General features: G+C 39.3%; 1 protein-coding gene across 1 annotated transcript in view; it reads left to right on the forward strand.

Annotated features, from left to right (window-relative positions):
- The first annotated feature begins 1,766 nt into the window (after positions 1–1,766).
- bmpr1ba (bone morphogenetic protein receptor, type IBa) overlaps positions 1,767–23,164 on the forward strand; it is a 66,152-nt gene continuing 44,754 nt past the window's right edge. The window contains exons 1-2 of the mRNA XM_072387834.1: positions 1,767–1,834; positions 21,166–21,236. The gene's annotated coding sequence lies outside the window, so the exon portion shown is untranslated. The remainder of the gene's footprint in view (positions 1,835–21,165; positions 21,237–23,164) is intronic.

Consider the following 23,164-nt stretch of genomic DNA (forward strand, 5'->3'; position numbering starts at 1 on the left):
ATTGACTTTTAGAGGAGTAGAGCAGCAGGTCTTGAAAGCAGCCAATGCATGATGCTGTGAGTGCTTTGGTAAGGAGAGAAAGTGGGCAATAGACAGTGTACAGAAAGGCAGGCTTGAGCACAGCGCTGAGGTACCAAAGAGTTACAAGCCCCAGGTCTTATTCTAGATATATTATAGATGTCCCAGGAGGGACACAAAACAACTGAAACAAAACACAGGCAGACTTAACTGACTCTAGAGACAAAAGCCAAATTAGAGCTAAAAATCAATTTAAATGTGACACTAACTGATTACAAAGAAAGATACACCACAGTGACCAAAAACGAGACACAAACCAGTCATAAAGAGACATTATGGGTGCAAAGAGATTTAAATTGATTGAAATGAGACCTGAAAAGTCTGATATGTGCCACAAAAGAGATGAATAAAAGAACCACCCCACATCTCTGCAAACCCTTCTCCAAAACGATGGACACAAGTAGTTTTTTCCTTTTTTTACATGACACTGGCTAAAAGTTTCAAAGGATGGTATTTCAGAAGGAGGTTTATTTTGTGGCTGAAACATTTTTTTTTCTTTTGCATCTCTCTGATGGACTGGTGACCTGTCCAGGATGAAACTGACCTCTCGCACAATAGCAGCTGGGTAATCTCAAGCCCTCCTGTGACCCTGAATTGAATGAAACGGGTATGGAAAATCGATAAATGGATGTATTTATTAGACATTACGATTGGGTCTGTTCTAAGACAAACCATCATGTCTTCCTAATATTAAGTAATTCCTTTTTAATTCTTAATAAGAAATTAATCCTTTTCGCATTGTGTGTACAAACCTACTGGGACCTGAAATTAATCTATTCTACAGTTTACGGTACATTGCTCTACAGTACATTGCGGAAGTGTGGATAGAATGGACTCTCCTAAAAAGTGTCACCTCTAAACAATCATCTATGTTTTTATTCTGCTCCTTGACCTTTTTGTCTGGCATGTTGCTTTTATGAATGGATGTTAAACTCGATGCATACATAGCTGGCAAGCTCAATGTGAGGAGTTACATATACATAATCTGCACAAGGTCACCCACGGAGGGACGTGGTTGGCTTTGTGTACAGTTGAGAACAGTGAAACAACCATGAGTTGCCTTTGAGCCTAACCATCTAACATTTAGTGCCTTAAGTTAACAACTTTTAATGTCTAAAGCTGTACGGCATGTATGGCAACTTAAAACTACAGTAAAAAGTAGGCTGAGTGGGTTACAGAGGAGGACAGGAGGCAAATCCAGCCGTCCTGGTTGACATTCAAGTGTGTAAGTCTAATTGATCATCCCTCCTTTCTTGACAGTTTCTGGAAATATGTAATATATACATATATACTATATATGTACTATACTATATATGTAGAGTATTTACAAAAATTCCTAGTGTACAAATCAAACTAAGCCATGATGTTTCAGATACTTCTGCAAGATAGAATTTAATGCATGAGTAAATAAATAAATACATGTCACAATGAGACATAGAATGACCATGAAGAATAAAAGGTCCACCATAAAAAGATGAATGATTTTATGCACAACATTTGCAACACACTCTGTTGTATGTGTAGTTTGTACTTGTCTCTTTTTGTCTGGTTATTTGACTCCCTGGTCAAGCGGGGTGCCCTTTATATGCATTTGCCCAGGGGCCCGTATTTTCACTCTCCGTCAATGACAAAGAGGGAGACGGAGCCAAAAAGAAACGCTTCAACAACAGCGTGGAATCAGAGCGACTCACATCTGCACCCGGAGCTGCAACTTTTCCCTCGCTGTCGAAAAAAGAAAGCAAGAAAACATCGCAGGGTGAGTAAAAGTCGAAGTAAGGATGAGTGAAACAAACAAAACGGGTGGCTGCTGCGTATTTAGCAACGATTCTCCGCTTTTTAGACGCGACTGGTCACAATCACCGAGAAAACTTTGACAGACGTTTTTTGGTCTGCTGGGTGTTGACAGTCTGCGCGTGATACTAACTTATTTATTAGAGCTAGACTTATGCCACTGCTTTTCTGCTGCAACATTCAAAACCAAGGGGAGGAAAGTTGAAGCTATAGTTTACCCTATAACGGCGATGCTTCCTTTGCAGTCCGCTTATGTTAAACTGGTTTTCCAATAAAAGTCCAATTAACGCGTTTGGTCGGCGCGTTCAGTTGGTGCGAAGCCGACTCTGATGTAACGTACAGAACCGCCTACTGCAACTGGTGAAACTGAATGGAGCACGTTTATATCAGTCGAGTAAATTCATTGCAAGATATGCTTTTTCAAAATCTTTTCATACATTTGGAAACTCGTCATCGCTGTGATTTGGATGTGTACGTTTGGATGTGTTGGAGCCAATTATAAGTGTGGACGTTGTTTTCACGTTTTTTTTCCCCAAAGAATGTATAACTACATAAGAATATCACGTGTGTTTGATTAGAATAGGTTTACATGTTGTAGTAGCAATGACCCCCTCCTCTCAAAGTTGTGGAATGGGCTCCCTTCTTCAAGCACACAAAGCACAGGAGAAGAAAAGTGAAAAAAAAATGAACAACACAGCCTCTAGCACTGAATAACCTACAGCCTAGTATTCCCCATGCACCCCACTTATATTCACAGGCATGCACACAGTATTCAATCTCCCTCTGAGTCCAGTAACCAGGCCCAGGTGTTTGTCAGTGTGGGTTATGACAAGAGTATATCTGCGTGTGTGCGTACGTGTGCACGTGAGCAAGCATGCAAGAATGTCTGTCTATCCAGATGGCACAATACCGTGGCTCCAAATCTTACCTCATCTGAGGGGTCTGGGGGCAGTAAGGCAGGAGGACCACGCAGGAAAACACTCTTTGAGTGAGTGAAACATCAGTCCAGATGTGTGTGTGTGTGTGTATGTGCATGTATTCCATGTGTAAGACGTTTCCCTTGTCTGTCGATCTATTAAGTGTTTGCAGTTGTTTAGGCTTCACTGTGAACTGCATTTCTTATTTAGGTCAGGAACATATCACACAAATCTGAGAAACGGCCACATACTAAATTGGTTGTGTAATTGAGTTTAACGTAGCAGCTGCAAACAAAACGTTTCCCTTGTTTTCTGTTCCTCTGCATCTACAGCATATATGTGAGAGATGGGCAGAGAGAGCCATTTAGACACCTAATGGTGTCAGACTCCTCGTGATATGAGACGAGCTGTCTGACACTGACTGCTGGAAATTCAGATCACATTGCCGAAGCTTAATCCTCATGCCAAGAATAGCAAATTTGCCAAAAACAAACTCAATTTATGTCTGTCTGGAGAGACAAGATGAATGGAGCTTGAAGAGGAAAAAACTGACAAAGAATATATTCAACGGGTAGATTTCACGGCCCAGTTGAGAAAAATCCAGTTTCAGCAAATGTCATGTCAAATGTGTGTGATTTACTATGATGTCTGTCTATATCAGAAGAAAGAAATAACAGGCAAATACCCCCAAAATATGTCCATGTAGGGCATTTATGCACATTAAGCCCATTCTCATAGGGTTACAAATTACTGACATGCAAAGCCTTGTTGTCGTGATGCTTTTTTTTTTGGCACGTGGCATTCATGCCCATATCAGATCAGTGGCTACATTCTTTAGCCGAGTTAAATGTATCTGGTGGATAACAGATATATAAACTTAACCAGGATCACAGGGGAACGATTGTTTAAATAATTGTTCCGGTGAACTTGAGGACAGTTTGACAGTGCTAAGCCTCTCCAACAGCCATTTCCTTTACTTGGAGACGGAGCTGATAACGATCAAAAAGAGATACAGATGAGATCCTTGAGCCCGAGGCCTCTTCTTGAAGATCTTTCTCTCTTTTTAATTACAGTGTCAGTTTGATCTATTGAGATGGTCCAGCATTTATCATTACCTGAATTCCCAAACAAATATTCTGGAGTTCGCAGCCCTTGAAAATTCCTCTTATCTTATAGATCTGAGATCCCACTAAAGAACCTTTCCTGCTTGTGGCTCACGTTTATCAGGCCGCCTCAAGAAAAAGCAACTACAGGATAATTATTGCTTACTTTAATTATGTGCAAAAGAGGTTTGAGGTTCACCTAAGATGCTAATGCAGCTCTTCAACCATCCAGTATCTCTTTATTGAAATGATTCAGCTATAAAACTGTGGCTAAATATTGGTTAAATATCGATAGAGACCAAATTATAATCTCAGTTAAAACCAAACAAATCCATGCCGACCCTCCACTAACACCTGCAGTCGGTTTAGGATGGTTCTGGTCGGGTCAGGTTTTTTTCTTCCCTACAATCTTTACATTTCAAAGCTAAACCTTTCAGACATCTTTCAGACATTTTTGTTTTTAATTTAAAGCATTAAAACTTGACCAAGACATTTGGGGAGTTCAAATTGGAGTCCGCGAAAGAAAGGATGGCAGCTGATAGGAGCCACAGCCATGCACTGTGCAATAACTATTTCTATGAGAATGTTCGAATGTGTGTAAGTATAGTTCGGGTTGGGAAGTTTTGTCAGTTCCATTTTTTTTCATTAGCCTGCTACAAATTGAATTGATTATACATTTTTTTAATAACTCCAGCTTGGGGAAGTTGCCACAGTTTGTGGTTCATATGATGCTGTTATATTTTATACAGATGTCCTTGTTTAGTTAATACTTCATCAGAAACACAACAGAAGGCTTAATCAGCTTTATTTTCCATTGGCTTCACACTCTTTTTTTGGAATTGTATTTCCAAAGGTATTTACATTTATGTGTATTAAATCCGATCAGCCCACTTGTGCCGTTTGGACATGAATTACATTAGGAGGCAAGATTAGGAGGCAGACAGAACCAAACTGGAAGCAAACAGCAAGCTTTTCAGCAGCACTTGAGCTCCCCACCAGCATTAAGGTGTCTCTGTCTCTGACAGGTTCTTAACAACTGGCACCATGTCGGATTTATTCCGATTCATTGATGGTAGATGTGGACGGATGATTTATTTTCTTCATTAACATTTTCCCACAGGCGATACTATGATTTACAATCTCCCAGTGCTTTTGGGTACATAATGTTTTTTTTCCCCTTGTTTTTATTGGCGTTATTAGGGGCACTAAGGATAGACAGGAAATATGGGCTAGAGGGCAGGCGAATTACTTGTAGTGAGTCCACAGGCATATACACTTGCTACTTGACATTGTGTCCAAATGGTATGTACTGTAACCACTCAGCTATCAGAAATCACCCCATAGGTTTTGCACACTTAATTCTGACAGCGCGCTCGCTGACATGGACATAAAGTGTTTACGACCTCTGCAGATATGTGGCATCGTGCTCTAAAAGCCAGTATTGTTTTTCTAGATCAGGTCCATTCTCATTATTGTATCCTAAATAAAGGCATTTGACTCTAAAAGAAGTGACTGAAGTTCATGCTTGGGTGTGTGTGTGTGTGTGTGTGTGTGAAGTTTCTCCTCTCACACATGGATACCATCAGGTTTTTCTCAATTGCCCTCTGAAGCTGAGATGAGTTAGAAATATGACGCATAAGTCTTTAGATAGAGGCAGTGATGTATTGCCTCTTCTTTGATTTGTTCAAACAAGAATGTGCACTCACGCACTCAGCTTTTTCCTCCACGTCACACGCAATATTCACACTGTAGGTCAGTAGATATTTTTTAGTTACAGTGTACAGCTTACTCCGTTGATGGTTAATTGAAGCCCTTAGTCAGTACACAGCTCAGTTCTTGCAGATGAAATACTCATTTTGCATTATCTCTACCGTCACTGTTAGGCTAACATGAATTTGCTCTTGCTTGTAGTAACTAGTATATATCTCATTTTGTTTTGATTCATATTTAGTCGGTGGAGTTTATGAGCTGCAAAGTGAAGATACCATCTGACAGAAAATTTGCCTACAGAGTTAAATGCAGCTGAAAGTACTAAATGAATGATAAGGAATACGATAAAGAGATAGTCAGTGTACAGCAAGATCTGCCCTAACTTGTGTGTGAGGTGTCAGTCTTTCTTCTTTCTAAATTTATTTGCTGATGTCTGCCCGTGTCCATCATATTTCCCAACATATCGCAGTCACACAAGAATAACATTCCACCGCATTTAATGCAACAGAGGTTCGTAACTTCATCTTGGTATTTGGTATTTTACAACAGTCGAAGGTAGCATAATGAGGCTCTCATGGATCTGTATTGTGATTAATCATGAGTCGAGAGCTGTCTACAACTCTAATGTGTGTGTGTGTGTGAGTAAGAGGTTTACAAAAATGAGCCACTTGGTGGTCTTTATATGCATGTATTGATTGTTAGTTTGTAGTTAAAGTTTCTTTGCCTGGTTGTACGAGCACCTAAGTGTCTACATGTAAATATTCTGGGTGTGCTGATATTATGGACATTTGTGAACAAAGAATTTGCATGTTACTTCCTGATAGGAAAGAGGTGTCAGACGAGTTTGTGTGTGTGAGAGACGCTATTAGTTTCTATATACACATACTGTTTATGATAAAGGCATTGTAACCTTTTTAGAACCAGATGATTTATCTGCACCATCTCAGTATCTTCAACAATAGCTTCATAACTTACCCATCCCCCCTTACAATGGACAGTTAGGCACACAATCTCTCCTGATCTCCATTAATCCATTTTCTATACCTGATTTATTCAGTTCAGGGTTGCTCAGCTGCCACAGGATGAGAGGTGGGGTATCCACTTGACAGATCTTTAAATCTCCTGATCTGCTGATGGAGTTATTCTCTCCCTGTTCTCTATAATTCACTCAGGGCACAAAGTTCAGCCACTCCTTTACTGGTGTTCCCCCTTTTTATTTCCTTTCAAGGGTGTGACAAAGATGTGGCATCTGCACTTTCAGAGAAGTGAAATATTGCAGTCTTGCTTTTCAAGCTCATCCTAATAATCATTAGATAACAATGACAATAAATGAATAAGTAAATGAATGAATGAATAAAGCAAGTAAAAAAGCTTCTGACCATACCAAATGGAGCATATAGCTTTATGGTATAAAACATGTTTAAGTGATGATTTATTAGCCTGATTAATAGTCCACAGAATCAGTTCAGCCCTGTGTCCCACAGGGTGGATATAAAAACATAGTATCAGCCAGCTTCTGATCTCATGCTTTGGCTGTTTTCTTTTACCGCTCTAATTCAAGCAGGTCTAATTGCTGAACCACTCCTTTATTTCTATTCTGTTTTTTGCGTTTACACCCTTTTTGGAGCTTGGTGTGTTTAAACTGTTCCCCTCAGTCGGTCATTCTAAGCTCTTACTAACTTTTGGTCATTTTAAGTTCTCTTGTTGGACATTTTAATGACTAAATTTTTTGCAAAAACAGCCCAGATCTCAACCATCAGCAGGTTAAGCCCTGAGGATGCTTTAGCTCATAGAGTTTTTGTTTGAACTGTGAGGCTGCTCTTTATTTTGTGGACCCAACTCTGCCTTCTTGTGTTTGGTTTGGCTCAATTCTTACCAAGCAAGTAATCACTGGCCCTGTGGTTTCCTCAAAGGGAGAAAAAAAAAGGAGAGAAATGATGGAGTGATGAGTGAGACACTGAGGAGAAAAACAGGTCTGAGGAAAGAATGATAACCATCTGGATTCACTTTGGAACAATTTCATCCTGCTGCCCCCCAAACCAGAGACCTCCAATTTCCACGGTGTCTCCTTTGAGGTGCCATTCCACCGGTGACGGCAGAAATATTTGCCTAAGAGCAAGTGTCATTGTTAACTTTCAGGAAGTGCCTTCATGTCTTGGTCTAGACATCCCTGGACTGCTGAAAGCCTTTTATTAGGACCAATGCTTCTATGATGGGTGCCTGGATATTTATTTGGTCTGGAGTTTTAATTAGACATAGAATAACAGGGTAAGGCAGAGTCAGTCATTCCTGATAGACAGTGGCATCAAGTGACAATTTTGAGGTGGGGGTTCGACAAAATGTGCAGCAAAAAAATAAATATAAATTACTTCAAGCTGTGGCTTTGTTATTAATTTTCCAAGAACGTCTCAGAGGTTATAGGTCATACTGAGTGATGGAAAACTCTCACTTCCTTTTTTAAAGACAGGATGTATAAAACACATGAGCATTTCAGTGGCCCGTGCATATTTCAACATGTTAACGTATTTAGAAACAGTAAAAGAGATTAAATCCAACCTGACCCTACTTAGTTTTTGCACATTTGTAAGTTGCCAGTTGGTAAAAATAATAGAGGCAGAATATACAATAATACTTCTCTACTGTATTTGATAGTACTGTAATTTTTATTTATATTTATTTGTAACTTTCTTTCTGGGTGGTTTCATGTCTATGGACAAGTCAGTCTTGACTAACTTGTCCAGTCCTCCACAAACATGCAATGATGCCAGGTACGATAAATGACTTTCTTTGATTTGTGCAGATCTTTCTTTCTGTTTTTGGAAAAAGATGGTTTATTATGTGTTTTACCAAACTCCAAGGTCACTGGTTGTTATTATTCTTTCTCTTTCTCTGCCTGTCGTTCCATCTCTAGTTCTGCCTATACACAGATAAGTAGCAAATGTGCTGCTGCAGATGTACTGTTTTGTGTCCTATCACTGATACCCGCCTGGCTGAAATTGCATCCACGTTGCTTGTGCAGACACCACCTTCCCATGAGACATAAATTCATGATGGGCTCATCAATATGTTTTCCAAAGCCATAATTCCAGAGAAATTAAATCTGATTGATACAAAATTGAATTTAACTTCTAAGATATTGAATCTGATGCATATGAAATCAAATCTCGAGTGGGCCTGTTTCTTCACTTGCATGTCTGGTGAATTCATACATATCCATCTCAAATGGCAATTACAGCGTGAAGCAGGCCTCTGGGAGTCTTTGTGTTGTGTCTTGTGTGACAGTGTAGATCATTGCATCACCTTATTGATAATGGCTGCCAGGGGGAAATCTGTTGCTCACTGACATCTGCTGGAGAGATGACAGTGAAGAATATATTTACACAACCTCTAACAAGTCCATCAGTGGGAGGTGGATGGAGGAGAACTGTAAGGATAAAGTAAAACTTCAAAGTTGCATCATGCCAGATTCTGTTGGAGGCGGGCTGTTGTTTGTAGATTTAATAAGGTGATCTAAAAAAGCTAAAAACAGCTGAACAGATGGCCAACGCCGAATCAGGTCTGCCAGATCAGGGAAAAACAAGATACAAATTGGGGAATAAATTTAGAACTTAGAGTAGGAGAGTCCAAGAGTGAACAGATGTCCATAACAGGCCCCTGTAGGTTCCAGGCCAAAACACTATCAGGCAGATGACTACATATTAGGTCGCACACACTCGCAGCTTATCACATCATCACAGCATTATGGCTCTGTGCAGGAAGCACCACTCACTGACAACCCCTGAAACTGCTTTGTCTTGAAAAAAGAAACAAGATTTTTTTAAATGTATGCACACCTTTTGTTTCTTTTTTTTTCAAAAGTGTACATTGTAGAGACCTTTCAGTATGTCTGCACTAAAAAAAAAAAAATATTCCCAGTCACACTTTTATGTCAACATCAGAGGCTGCATGCATGTGCCCAAACCTGCTTCACATGCTCTCCAGTTTTATATTCAAAGTGATATGCTGGGAGCAGTGTTTTTACAAGCTGAGCCCTCTGAACCATGTCCACTCAGCTTCCTGTGTGGGGGGGGGATAAAAAATCCCTGCATCCACCCTGCGATCTTACCTTGCTGAATCTTATTGATTTTGTCGTATAGTTCATTCAAGTTAGCAAAAGTTATAAGATGGCTTTCTGCCCGGTAAAATCAACAGATGACACAAGACATGGTAGAACGGTACTCACACGGGGGGTAATAGCTCAGTTCAGAGTTAAGATTTCCTAATGCATGTACCATATGGTCTGCCCCCTCTTATCCCCACAATTTCATGGTGATGCAGTAATAGAGAAAAATGTGTGCAATGTAACAGGTTCATATTACAGTGTTTGCCGACCCTCTGAAAGCCATTCATTGTCTGGCTATGGCACATTTAGCAGTACATGATTGTGTCTAATCATTTCTCTAATTTGCCACCTATTTTCCAATCGTAGCTAAAGCCTGCTAATAAAGTTGCTAAAGGTTGCAAGATGATCTCAGACTTTAACCGGTTCTTGTCTTGATGATATTCCAGACAGCAAAATCAGACTGAAACAAAACTTAAGTGCTGTCAGGCAGGACATTAGAAGTTGACGTCTGATTCTGCTCTAAAGTTTAAAGCGCATGATTTAGGTTTAACAAACATTTGATAGTTAAAACCCTAACTGACAGAAAATCAATTATTCAATCGTCATTTGAAAGTGTAGAATATTAGGATGTGGATAAAACCAAGCACTTTAATGGCCAAATTTGAACACAATACAGAGGTGATTCAGTGACAGATTTTCAGTAAACATATTTAATCTGTTAATTATTTCACACACTATGGATAAGAGGGCTAGTTGATTAATCTCTGATCAGAAACTGCTCCAGAGCAGGTTATGTCATAACACTGAAAACTCTGACTTTCAGCTCAACATACTAATCCCATTTAGTAGTTCACTCCTCGGGCTCGCCAGGGGTAGCTAATCCAGAGCGAGAGTTTCAGCCTGCACCAAACAACACACTCTGGACCAAGTATTGGGTTCCTGTGCTTAAAATGCATTCATTCTGATCAGGAGTTTATGTCAACATGTTTACATGCATTCAAGATTCCAATTAGCCAAATTCATTTTACATTTGTCACCAACACCGAAAAGAAAAGATTTCCATTTGGGAGTTTGCGGTCCCTTAAGAGCAATTTTTTAAAAGTGGTTTGCTAAAGCTTGTTCTTACGGATTTTCTGTTGGTACAGAGGCGTTTGCTGCAGGCTGTCAGCACAGAGATTAATTCTAAGGATTTCAGTGCAGTGTGTTTTCTTCTGTGTCTTTGCTTGTGTATGAAAGTTATTCTTGGAGGCATCTGTTGCAGGTTTCCAACACATGTTTGGTGATTAAAGAATTATCCCTAGTACATACGCTCATGCACACATCCCTAACTGCAAGCTCACAAGTCACCACTTAACACCCCTAAAATACAACTCCAGACAGTACACATCTTACATGTTGCTGCAGTGCTTAACTCTTGTAAGCTGATTTTTACTTTCTACAACTCTGTTCAGCTCTCCTTTCCTCTATTGAATCTTGGTGACAGTTTGGTTAAAGAAAAAAAAGCATCTTAGCAGCAATGGAAGTTGCCCTAATGTTAGGGTTACATTAGTAAAAGATAAGGTAATAGGACAGTGAAAGCCAAGTTGTCAGAGACTCCCTTTGTCTAAAGGGGCAACACAATAAAGAACACTGAGCTTTCTACTGTTTCCCCCAGGTTCAGGTTCTAGCTGATCAGCAGTGCACACAGCCGTGACTGTTCTGTTCCAGGGGACTGGAGATGTGGGGAGCGAGGGAGGGGGTGGACAGGATGAGAGTCTGACTTAAAATTGGTGCATAAGGGTGGATTTAGGCAAAGAGTGCATGTGATCGCGTGATTGAGGTGTGTGTGTGTGTGTTCTTGTGTCTTTTTGCCAGGGGAAAACCTCCAGGGGCCCATCGGTGTGTGTCAGTTAATTCTACATGCAGATGAACAAATTATGCCAGTGGTTCCAAGTCACTTAATAAAGTAGAGTTAAGTGAGTGGTGTTTTTGAGTCTGTGCTATAATCACTATCAGATGTCAGGGCGGAGGAGAGGGACAGAGGGAGAGATAAAGAGGTGTGTGTGTGTGTGTAAATAAGAAGAAACAGAAGACAGAGAGATGGAGAAAAATAGCCCCCCAAACACCACCACCCCCACCTCCCACCAATGGGGCTGCTGATGAATATATGTGCTTATATTATGCCTTGGGAAATTATTACAATTAAGAGAAATCATGAAAATAGACTTCTGCATATAATTAGTAAGGTTAGTACTCAAACAAAAAGGTAAAAGTGACGATCAATAAAGATTTAGATTTTCAACATCTTCATGATATTTCCTACTTGGCGAGTGCTAATCTATTCTGTAGATTCTTTTTCAGTTGTCAGGGCTTCACTCTCCTCCCCGCATGCTCAGACTAAGATGAGACTGAACGCTCACTGCTGATTGGCAAGTCTCAATCTAGAAACTTGTGGGTGGCATGTTTAGTTTTGCTGCATATAAAGATGTGTTTCAGCAATTGAGTGTGCAGGCTCACCTTGCGTTCAGAGAGACTACGTCCTAATCATTGTCAGATGGTGGGCAGAGTCCTCGCGTCTGGAGCCATTTACGAGGCCTGCAGCCACCTGGAGGAGGGGGGGGCAAAAATCCACCCAATGAGGCTGGTCTTTGTTGTCTGAAAATGTGTGAGATGGAAAAAAATGTTTGCTAAAATGTTTGTTTGAAATTATTCACGCACTGAATGTTGAGGTGAAAAAGATGAAGATGGCATCCCAGCATGCTGTGACAACACGGTCGGCAGTAGGGAAGATTCACAGATTTTTTTAACAGGGACCAGTTCCTGACTAATCAGTACTGAAGTGTCAATAAGCTTCAGAACTGGCTGTGTTACTATCGATGTTTATGTAAAATAAATGAACTCTTTTGCATTCTGTTTACTTGTAGCTAAACTTTGTCGGGTGAGGGTTGACTAAATCCAACCAAGGTGGTCTAAATGTAGTGAAACACATCAAATGTTTTCATGTGTCAAAGAACGTGTCACAAAATGCTTTGAAATACAATTCTGAACGAGACCACGGAGCCATGTGGCTCCAACATTGGCTACATTTCATTTTCAGTGCAGTTGTCATATGGGAATTAAGTCATTGAAAGATCAAGTCTGGCTTTTTCTGAGCCAAAACCAATTTCTCTTATCCAAAAATATTGGATATGTATCTTACAAACTAACTGGTCCGGATTTGAAAAGAATTCAAATTGAAGAACAACTTTGCACCATAAGAATAAGAAGAAACCAGCTAATTTGCTGGCATATCAAAGAGTGTATAAAGGAGGTGTGAATTTAGGTTTCTTTATTGATTATGTGCTAAGTGTGAACAGTTAATCTCCTTAAAAGGCTAAGAAAGACAGCGCAAAACTCAAAATCTTACAGGTGATGGCTTTGGGCTTGTTATTACTATTCACAGAAAAAAATTGATTATAGCTGTTGAGCTAGTTAATTTACAACTTAAGACCTTGTAAGGTGCTGCCCAGTTTAAGAAGGTGTTCTCGCTGCTTCACTTGCTGGCATTCCTACTGCTGCTCATGCAGTGACTCCCAACCTCAGTTGCTGCTTTGAAATATTTAGCCAACTTGGTTATTTTTTTTAGTTGTAACGCTCCCTACCATTTCCATTTTTCAATATTCCTTCAATTAGTTCCACATTTTTGCTAATGAGAACTTTTTAGATTTATATAACTGCTCAGGCCAGAGTTTGAAGATCACCAACACATTCAGTTAACAGTGAAGACAGGCTCGTCATGCATTTGATTGGCAAGATATCAAATGGCAGTTAAGAGTTTGGATACAGCTGGCTATTCATTTTCATAAGCAGGTGTATCCAAACATTTGTCTACGTGAGCCATTGCCTCTGGTGTAAAAGGAGGATTTCACTGTAGGTGTCACTCATCCTTGGCTCATGTAGTGGGAACATTTTGCTTTGCCAGTGAAGTTATTACTTTAAAACTGGAGATGTTTTGGTGCCAGGAACTTCATACTTTGTTTGACTTCTTGACACAAATGCTTTAGAAACGAGGAATGCATTCATAAATAGTGAAACGATCAATTTGACCAAACATCACATTATGTTATAAGGCTAACTGATGTTAGGGGCTCCGTTGAGTGAACCTAAACTCAACAGAGTTTGGTGAAGGATGTCAAATATAATAATATAAACACAATCATCTACATGCAGCTGGTAAAACAATTAATGCTTAAGGAGGACAAAACTAGTATAACTGAAGACACACCGACGGGACATTTGAATAAATTTAATTGAATAATCTTTCTATTTTTCAAATAATTCATACTTTTGAGATTTTGTCTTCCTTTCCCCTTCTTTGACATTCATTTTCTGGGAACCTTCCACTACTGTCTAATAACCTACATCTTAACATAAAGTTGACATGATTCATTGTGATATCTGTTGATGTCTAACTTTGCACATGTGACAGTACAAAATACACTGGAATCTGCTGAAGTTTCTCACACTGCCAGAGATGCTACTGTGCAATGAAGGTCTCAAAAACTGATTGCAAACCTTTTCCTGACCCTGTGCAAGTGTACGTAATTAAGCAATGGGAACTTGTTTGAGCTCTGCCATAGCCAGGTCTTCTGCTGCAGGAAATTAAGGATAATCTGGAGGCTGTGGACGCTCTTTGTTGCCACAAGGCGTTCTCAAGGTGAAGTGGCTCTCCTACAAGATTGGTTTTCATCCCATATGAATTAGTTTTGCGTGTTTGTGCTTACTGTGCCCCTCTCGTCCCGTCCCCCCACCCCACCCCCCCGTGCGGTTTTCTGCCTGCTCGTGTGTCTGGTTTTTATTTGTGCATTGGCTCATAACCCTGACCATTATCCCATTATTGTGTAGCAAGTCTTGAGAAAATACGGGGAAAAAACAGCTAAGCAATGCAGAGACTGATGAAGGCATGTTTTTATTCAGTATTGGTGTTTACAAAATGGATATGTGCATTTTGTTTGTCTCTTTGTTTGACTTCTTTCCATTTGTAGGGATCCAGTAAGATCAGAAAAGGAAGGACTTGGATAAATGTTCATGGATTGCTGCTTTGAAGGATTATTAACAGGGTCTTATGAATGCATTAGGCAAAAGGCTCTGTATCAGAAATGTAGCGCTATGTATGGTTTGAACCAGTCACTGAAAAATGTACAAAGGTCAGTTAAGAATTTATGGTTGAGCTTGCGGTCACGCTTGCATGAATATGGAGTACAATTCCAGGTAATGTCAGTCAAATTTGTGTTACAGTGTTTAAGTAAAAAGATACCCCAATACAGAGAGTTCAACTTCCTCCACTTCAACTTGAGCAGTGGATGTAAATTTTAGTTTGGAAAACATTTCACTGTCTCACTACTTAGAAACTGCAGAGCATGACTCCTAATATTTACTTTAGGAGGGGCATATCATTCCCCAGTGGGTATGCTTTGATGTGGTATTTTGTATCTGTGTGTTTGTTGTTTTATGCAAGAGATAAAGAAAGTAAAAGAAGACAAAAAAAGGGAGGGTGGCTGATAACATTATGCGTCAGGTTTCAACCGTTTTGATGTGAGAGTCACGCGAGTCCATCCGTCAACCTTTTGTTTTCTTTCTTTCTTTTCTTTGCTCCTACCACAGATCCTACCACACCACATCACATCTCATTTAACAGCAGACCATCTTGAAATAAGAACCCACTCATCCAGCAGAATATGTAAAAATTAGAGAAAAAAAAAAGAAATCCCACAAAGCACTGTATTGTCCTGCAAGATAATTTTGATTGTCATTTTTGTGAGATGAAATTATTGTTGAATGGAAGGGTGGCAGCCTATAGGCTACAGAGCTTTGAATGACTCACAATATCGTAGGCTTTTGAATGCAACTTGAGTCACATCCACTTGTTGAAGACAGCATGTGTTTACTTATGGTCGGATAAAATGGCTTTTGAAATGCCAGTGACTTACCTTCAGATGGAAATGCTGGTACTGACAACTCCTGATTATGCAGTTAATCTGTTTTTGATGCACTTTTAGAAAGATTCCAGCCTTGATGACACACGATGCGTTAAGCTATCAAGAAAAAGTTGATTTCGCTGTCTTCTCCATCTTGTTACCAAGACGGCCAGTCGAGATCAGAGAAACCGATCGCAAATTGCAAGGTTATGCAAATCTGAAATAGTTTTACTGTTTTAATTAAGATTTTTAACTCTCTGTCACAACAGATGATGGAGTATAGATCAGAATCATCACTGTTTTCAGGTTTCCAGCAGTTTTTCTTTGTTCCAAACTTGTATATATGACAACCTGCCACGAATGGACTGAGGGTGACTCAGCTGTTGCCTTGTCTTTTTGTAAAAATCGAACGATTTTAAGTTCCTAAAACTTTTATTCCAGCACTGTTTGTTTTCAGGGAGACCTCCACACATAAACTTGTTAGTCCCGCTTGACGTCAGTGGGTAATATCCTGTAAAATTATGTCTTCATGGGAATGTTAACCCTGAGAATAACAAATTTAAATTTAAAAAATGACATGCTGCAATCTTGTTTCGTATTATTCTATTTATTGTATTAGAAAATGACGGTATTGCAACAAACAAGAAAATAGCTATAGATAAAAAGGTACACTTACTTGTGTCACATTTAAACAGTTAAATATTCATTTTACACACAGCAGATCACAACCTGGCAGTGTTGAGTTGAAAAAGGTTTCCAGAGTGAACAGGCGGAAAATATTTGGTAACCTAGCAGGTAAATAGATTTGTTTCTTGTTTTTAACTCTCACAGTCAGAAAGGGCACAGTGCACCGACTGTAAAGGCAGCAATGAGTCATATCCTTCAAGCTGCTGTTTTCTATCTCAGACACCTCCTAAAATTCACCCTACAGTGTGACCATCTCACACATATATACGTACACGAACCAAAGGACACCTCTAACTTGTTCACGACTCCATACTGTACTTCCCACCTCTGGGAGTGTTTTCTGGTCAAACAAGTCAGTCAGTTGCCAATCTGAGCCTGTCACGCAAGCTTGTTCAAACACAGTCAGATTTATCTGGCAGGTGTATCCTGCAGGGGTGGTCTGATGCTTTGACAGTGACTGACACTGGGCAGCAGTTAGGAAATAAATAGGAATATTATTTATTGCATCCTATAGTTATGTAGAAGCGACGCCCAATATGTAGATACCACATTTGACAGGGATTTAAGTAATGAGCAGATTTAAATGAGTCATCATATGTAACAAAAGTTCAAGTTTAAAGCTTTGTTTTTCATAGATTACATCTACCATCTGTGGTGGAAAGATTACATCAGAATAGTCTGTTTGAAGGGGAAAGCTGCTGAGGTCAGGTTAATGTGGTTGCTTGGGGTTTATTGGAGCTGGCAGGAGTTTGCTTAAGAGAACTAAAGCTGCCTGTTTTCATCTACTGGCATTTATGTTGCCATTGTATCATGAATGGATCCTGAGAATGTTTTCCATTAAATACATGCAATACATGTTGCTATGTTAATTGGGCGTGCAAATTAAAAGAGGCCTGTCTGTGTGTGAGATTTTTTTTCTTGAACTGTATGAAGCATTGCGTGCTCTATTTTTACAAATAATTGAACTATTACAGCAGTTATTTTCCTTTTTGTCAGTCTTCATAAATAGATTCAACCATTTCCCCTCTTCTCTAATTTACTCACCTATTTTCTTCTGTTTTCCGTGTCCGGGTTTTCATCTATGTTGAGACTTTGTCTGGTTGAAACACACAAGACCTTCCCTGTAAACATCCGTATGGCAAAATACTGTAGATATAATTTTGAATGTATACTTCTGTTTTGGGATCTGGCTTATATGTGGATTTTCATTGAATGTTAGAGGTAATAATCAGTATCTAGTTACACCTTGATCTCTTGTTTACAGAGATTTTGCTAGTTTCACAGAATATTTGTCGCTGTTGGTACATGTACAAGATATTCTTTTTAAAACTTGGGATGTTTATGACCCATTGGTGATCAACATTTTTCATGAACAGATGTTCTACCAGCAGTCTGTTGCACATTGGATAACGTCCAGTGTTCTTTAAAGTATTTACACACATTTTCTTAAAACAATGCAGTATTTCAATTCAAATCTTGTACTTCATTTGAATTTTAAAAATAAATAAATAAATATATGGGGTATAAATTTTTTCCAAGTCAATTTCTGTTTTTAATTTACAGTCCAAGTTAATCTTTTTTTCAAGATGTTTGCTCTGAAACTGTTTTTGAATTTATCAGTTCTGATCATTTTGTATAGCTGGTCACTATTGATATAATGACAAAGCTTCTAGACTTATCAGGTACATACTCTACTACTACCCCCCCAGTCAGACTTTCTTACGTTTTGGTTGAATGTTGGTTTAGATTTAAGGTTCTTGTCAGAACCTGCTTGTGTGAGTTTCAAAGTGTGGACACGTAGCATCAAATACATTGCCAGGTGACACATATATTCCACTTGTATGCTGGTGTGTTCTTTTACAATGTGGGTGGGGTCCATGTGTGTGTTCTAGCATCTATATATATATATATATATGTGTATGTGTGCATGTGTGTGTGTCTGAGACCAGTTAACAGAAGTGCCTTAGAGCAGAATGTGTGAGTGCAGGGTAAAAGGGCAGGTTTGCTGAGTGACTGCTACATTACCCATAAGCATGAATCAATCTTCTGTTCAGACATTTGGCTTTTACAGACTCACATGAATTTGATCATGTGTTTTCTTTTAATGGTTTTCTAGGATTTCCTAATACCTCTATGGCAGTACTGTTTTACTGGATAGCACTGCAGAAGTTGGGGGGGGGGGGGGGGGGGGGGGGGTAGTGTAGTGGCATGTAGAATGGTACATAATTAGAATACAGTACAGTTGTACAGTGGCTGGTCCGGTCTGAATATTATGATACTATAAATGCAGTCACTTTGCTGTGGCTGTGAATGTGGTTGCATGGAGTCTTTTCAAAAAGACAATTGGATTGAGACATACCCAGAAACACTCTTCTACAAAAGAGTAACCCTCTAATATCAATTTAAACATGTCCTGTGCTCAATATAGAGCAAACAATACTTGTGTGTGGTGTACATATTTGTGTGAGTGTGCTGGTTTCCCTACATGGTAGGGATTAAAATATGACTGTACACCAATTTATGAGGACTTCCTTTAAAAATCACTTTGTAACCATGGGGATGTCTTTTTGAGGATTAAGACTTGGTTTTAGGGTTACCATAGGTTGCGGTTTTTGGGATAGGCATTCAGTTGGGTTTGTAAAGGTTAGGGCGAGGGGCTAGGGAATATATTGTCTCAATCGAGATTCCCCACAGACGTATAAACTAGATGTGTGTGTGTGTGTTCGTGTAATTTACCCTCCATGCTTATTTGTTCGTGGCTTTGTGAAACTGGCAGAGTAAGTATGCTGATGTTTCAATCTGTCAATCATCCCCATTCATCAAATTGCTATCTGTATTCTTTAAACCACACCTTTCTCTTATCTGTGGATGATCTCATGCAGATAATAAGACCCAGTAAATCATATTCAGACCTTATCAAAAGAGGATCTGTGCAGAAAGTGGAGTATGAGAAAATGTCTAAATTTGTATGCGCTTTCTCTTGCTGGCTGCTGGTTTCCTCCAGTTACCCTACCTGTCGTTGTTTTTGTTGCCTATTGTAAAGCAGAGAGCAAAATGACAGTTTGTAGGATCCCAGTGAATGAAGGGCTTTAAGCTTTAATCCGCCTCAATGATCCTTTTCAGAAAGAACCAACTGTCTGGCACACAGCCTGCTCCTCGCCACAGCACGCCTGCTTCTGATACCTGAAGGCGGAACTGTAGACTTACACCCAGAGAGGCATTTACTGCCGTCCACATACCTTAGATCAGAAATATGCTGAAGTTTATCTACTTAGGGTGGTAAGTGCATCCAAATGTTTATGCATTCAGATTGTTCATATTAATGCCTTTTGTGTCATCAGCATTACAATTTGCAAAACGGCAATAACACTCTTATTTGTTAGAATATGGGTTGTTTTAATCTCTGCCACTCAGGTCAGGTCAAACAGAAACAGATAGAGTTACTTTGTTTAAGAAATTCTAGTATCAACAAAGATTGACTTGTTCACTTTTCTGTCAAACAGGACCTTGTAGGTGTCCCCTGTTGAACTTTTATAAACATCCTTGATTTCAATATCTTCAAGTTGACTTATTGAGCTTGCTTTAAGTTGATACACAGTCTTCGTTCAGTCGCTTTTAAACAAATGGTCTCTGTCTTTATAGCTGAGTAGTTGCCAAGATGTGTTTGAGTAATTAATCTTGCTTCATAAATCGTTTCATGTCAAAGTCAAGCCCGATTATCATTCATCTCCTTTTTCTCTGTAATGCAAACAAGCTGATTTTTATTTTTCTTAATCAGTGGGAAAATTTTAAAACCTTATCTGAAGCGTCGTTTTATCTTCATCTGGATAAGGCTTGTGCCATGTGACGACCGTTAAAGCTTGGAGCGCTTTGGTCCTCAGGGGTTAGATTTTATTGCAGCCGTGTGTGCTAAAAGAAGCATTTATTCTGGACATTTTTGACCCACAGCAATTACAAATGTCATTTTCTTTGTCGTTAAAACGAATGACACTTTTATTGGGGTAAATATAATACTTTTAATTTCTTTTTTCCACTGGTTGCGGTTTGACAGATGTGTTAACATTTCTAGACGCTTTGATTTATGGACGATTTGGTTGTTTTAACACCTAATGTGAATTGACCTCTTTGTGAAACTGTGGTTCTGACTATGGGGGATAACACATGCACAAAAGGCCACAGACAAACACACACAAAACATAGACGCTTACTCTGTCTGTGCACACACGCACCCTCTCAAACACAAGGCTGGGTTGGTTTATGGTGTGGCAATAAAAGGAAACGCCGTGCGAAATGAATCCAGTGTGAGTTACAGTTTTTTTTTCGAGGCCGTGTTTTCTTAGAGATGAAGAAATGGATCCGCCCAGAGAGTTATGTTTATAGAAGGAACTTTTATTTGAGTTTAATTTACCAACTCTGCAGGTGGGAATCTGTACGACCTGATCCCTCCCTCACTTCATCACTGCCATTTAGCCTGCAATCCCTGCCAACAAGCCTTTGTTTCTGTATTACAGAAAACAGTAGAGAGGGCCATACTATATACATGTATGTCTCTGTTTTTTTAATTAATGATTCGATTCATGTCATATTGAACTTGATACAGTAAATAAAACCTAAACAAACATATGAGCTACTTTAAAGCATATAGAAAGTCTGACTGTGGTGCAGCTGAGGGTTTAACATCAATTAAAGAGTTTCTTCGGTAATTAAGTGAGAACGTCACGGTATTCCAAAAATATTAACGCATGAAGTCGACCCTTTTTTACTTTATGAAGTCAATCCTTGTTTTTTGTTCAGGGCCTCTGGAATTATTCATTTTTTCTAATGTTTGTGTGTGCGTGCAGGTATTGCAGAGCTGTCCGTCCAACTCCACCTGTAAAAGTGGAACCGACTTCCATCAACTGCACAATTACAGGTAAGAGCAAAATCAGTCTAAATGAATCATAGCGCCAGGATTATCGTCCTCTTTACTGGTGCTAAATAGAGATATGGCATCAGGTTACACGGTGATCTGGAATTCAAACTTGCCAATGGAAACATAAAAGCAATGACACCATATCCTTCACGAATTGCAATTTATTTTTTTAATTTGACCTAAAATATCTAGCCTAAGCTTTCAAAGCTTCCTTCTAGGCTACGTTGTCCATGCCTGGCGTTGTACAAGTTTACACAGATTAAAATGGAAGTGATTCATGTTTATAGTTCACCTTTTCAAATTCTGAATTAAGTCCACAGCCCCAAAATGAACAAGCTCAAGTTCATTTCTTACTTTTTTATGAGCTCCTCTGAGTTATCTTCCTCATATTTTAAGGGGCCTCGAGGCCGTCTGAGTAGTTACAGCCACATCTCTGATTTCAAATTTTTTTATTGGTAACCATCAAGATGCTGAAAATCAAACTGTGAAAAAAAATGTTTTCAGTGCATAGCCAGTTTTATTTGATCATTTATGCATACCAATGAAAGCATTTCAGTCAGTAGAGCCCCACTAACAAAAACTTTAGTGTCATAGTGACCGCCACACTAAGATCAGGTAACTCTGGCAACAGATGGAAAAAAAAACAATGCAATTTCAAATCCTTCAACAACAGTCGTATGACTGAAAAAAAGAAAGAAAAAAAGGGAAAAAAACACCAGCAGCTGGTTTGGGAGCACAAAAGCTGATTAAATCCTTCTCAGTGGCAGTGCAGGACACAAGTGAGGACAGAGTCAAGGACACCGAGGCCCAGACTAAAGTTAAACTTACACAACAGGTGCTCTCCTCTGCCTTTTTGATGTGCAGGGTCATCTGTTAAATCTCTCAGTGCTGGCACACCTCATTCTTCATAGTGAAAACTCATTTTGTTTTGCTACACTGGTTTTTGTCAGTTTCTGTGCAGCTGTGGGAATGTGGCTGCATCGATCTTCATGTCCGCAGCTACATGCCTGTGATTGTCCTGACGTAGTTGCCTTAGTTGTATATGTGGTATTTATGCCTGTGGCTGCTAGGTGTGTTGCTATATCAATTTAAAGTTTTATTCACATAGAAAACATTATGTATCATACTCAGAATTCATAAATAAAAGAGTTGTGTCTCTTAACTTTGGAGGCCAGTGCGGTGTCCGTGACTTGCAAAAGGAATTTCAAATTTCGATTTGTCCGACCACTTCTGGATCATGTTTGCATGGCTTTTTATGTGCTTGGTTGAGATTTAACTTGCATTTGTGAATGGCACGGCACGCTGTCTGCACAGATAATGATTACTAGAAGTACTCCTGAGCTCATGCAGCGACAGAAATTGTTTTTAATGCAGCACCCTAAGACGGCCCGAAGATCACAAGCATCCAAAATGACTCATCGTCCTTGTACTTTGCACAAAAAGGTGTCTCCAGATTCCTGGAATCGTTTCATGACATTATGTGCTGTAGAATGGAATTTTCTTTTCATCATTTTACATTGAGAAATGTGTTGCTGCCATCAAATTCAAGATGTTTTTTAGTAAATAGTAACATTTCTCACTTCTCATTGTGAATAAAATATTGATTTGTGGTATTTGCAAATCATTGCGATATGTATTAATTTACATTTTAAACAGCTACCCAGAATTTTTTTGAGTACTCATTTAACTATCTGGAAGATTTATTTTGCTGTAGTGCAAGAAGTATTAAAATTTGTAGCAACAAAACAAATTCCATTATAAGCGTTTTAGAATTGAAGACATTCAAATCAAATATCTAGTTGGTGTATTGACTTTGTAAAGGACATGACTCACACTCTGCAGAGTCAGTTTTGGAGGAAACACTGCTGCTTGTGGTCCATATTACACGGCAGCTTGGACCCTTTAAGTGGGAGACGCGTGTTTCGTCA

Source organism: Leuresthes tenuis, unplaced genomic scaffold (genome assembly GCF_036924035.1).
Source record: "Leuresthes tenuis unplaced genomic scaffold, fLeuTen1.0.hap1 SCAF_6, whole genome shotgun sequence".
NCBI lineage: Eukaryota > Metazoa > Chordata > Actinopteri > Atheriniformes > Atherinopsidae > Leuresthes > Leuresthes tenuis.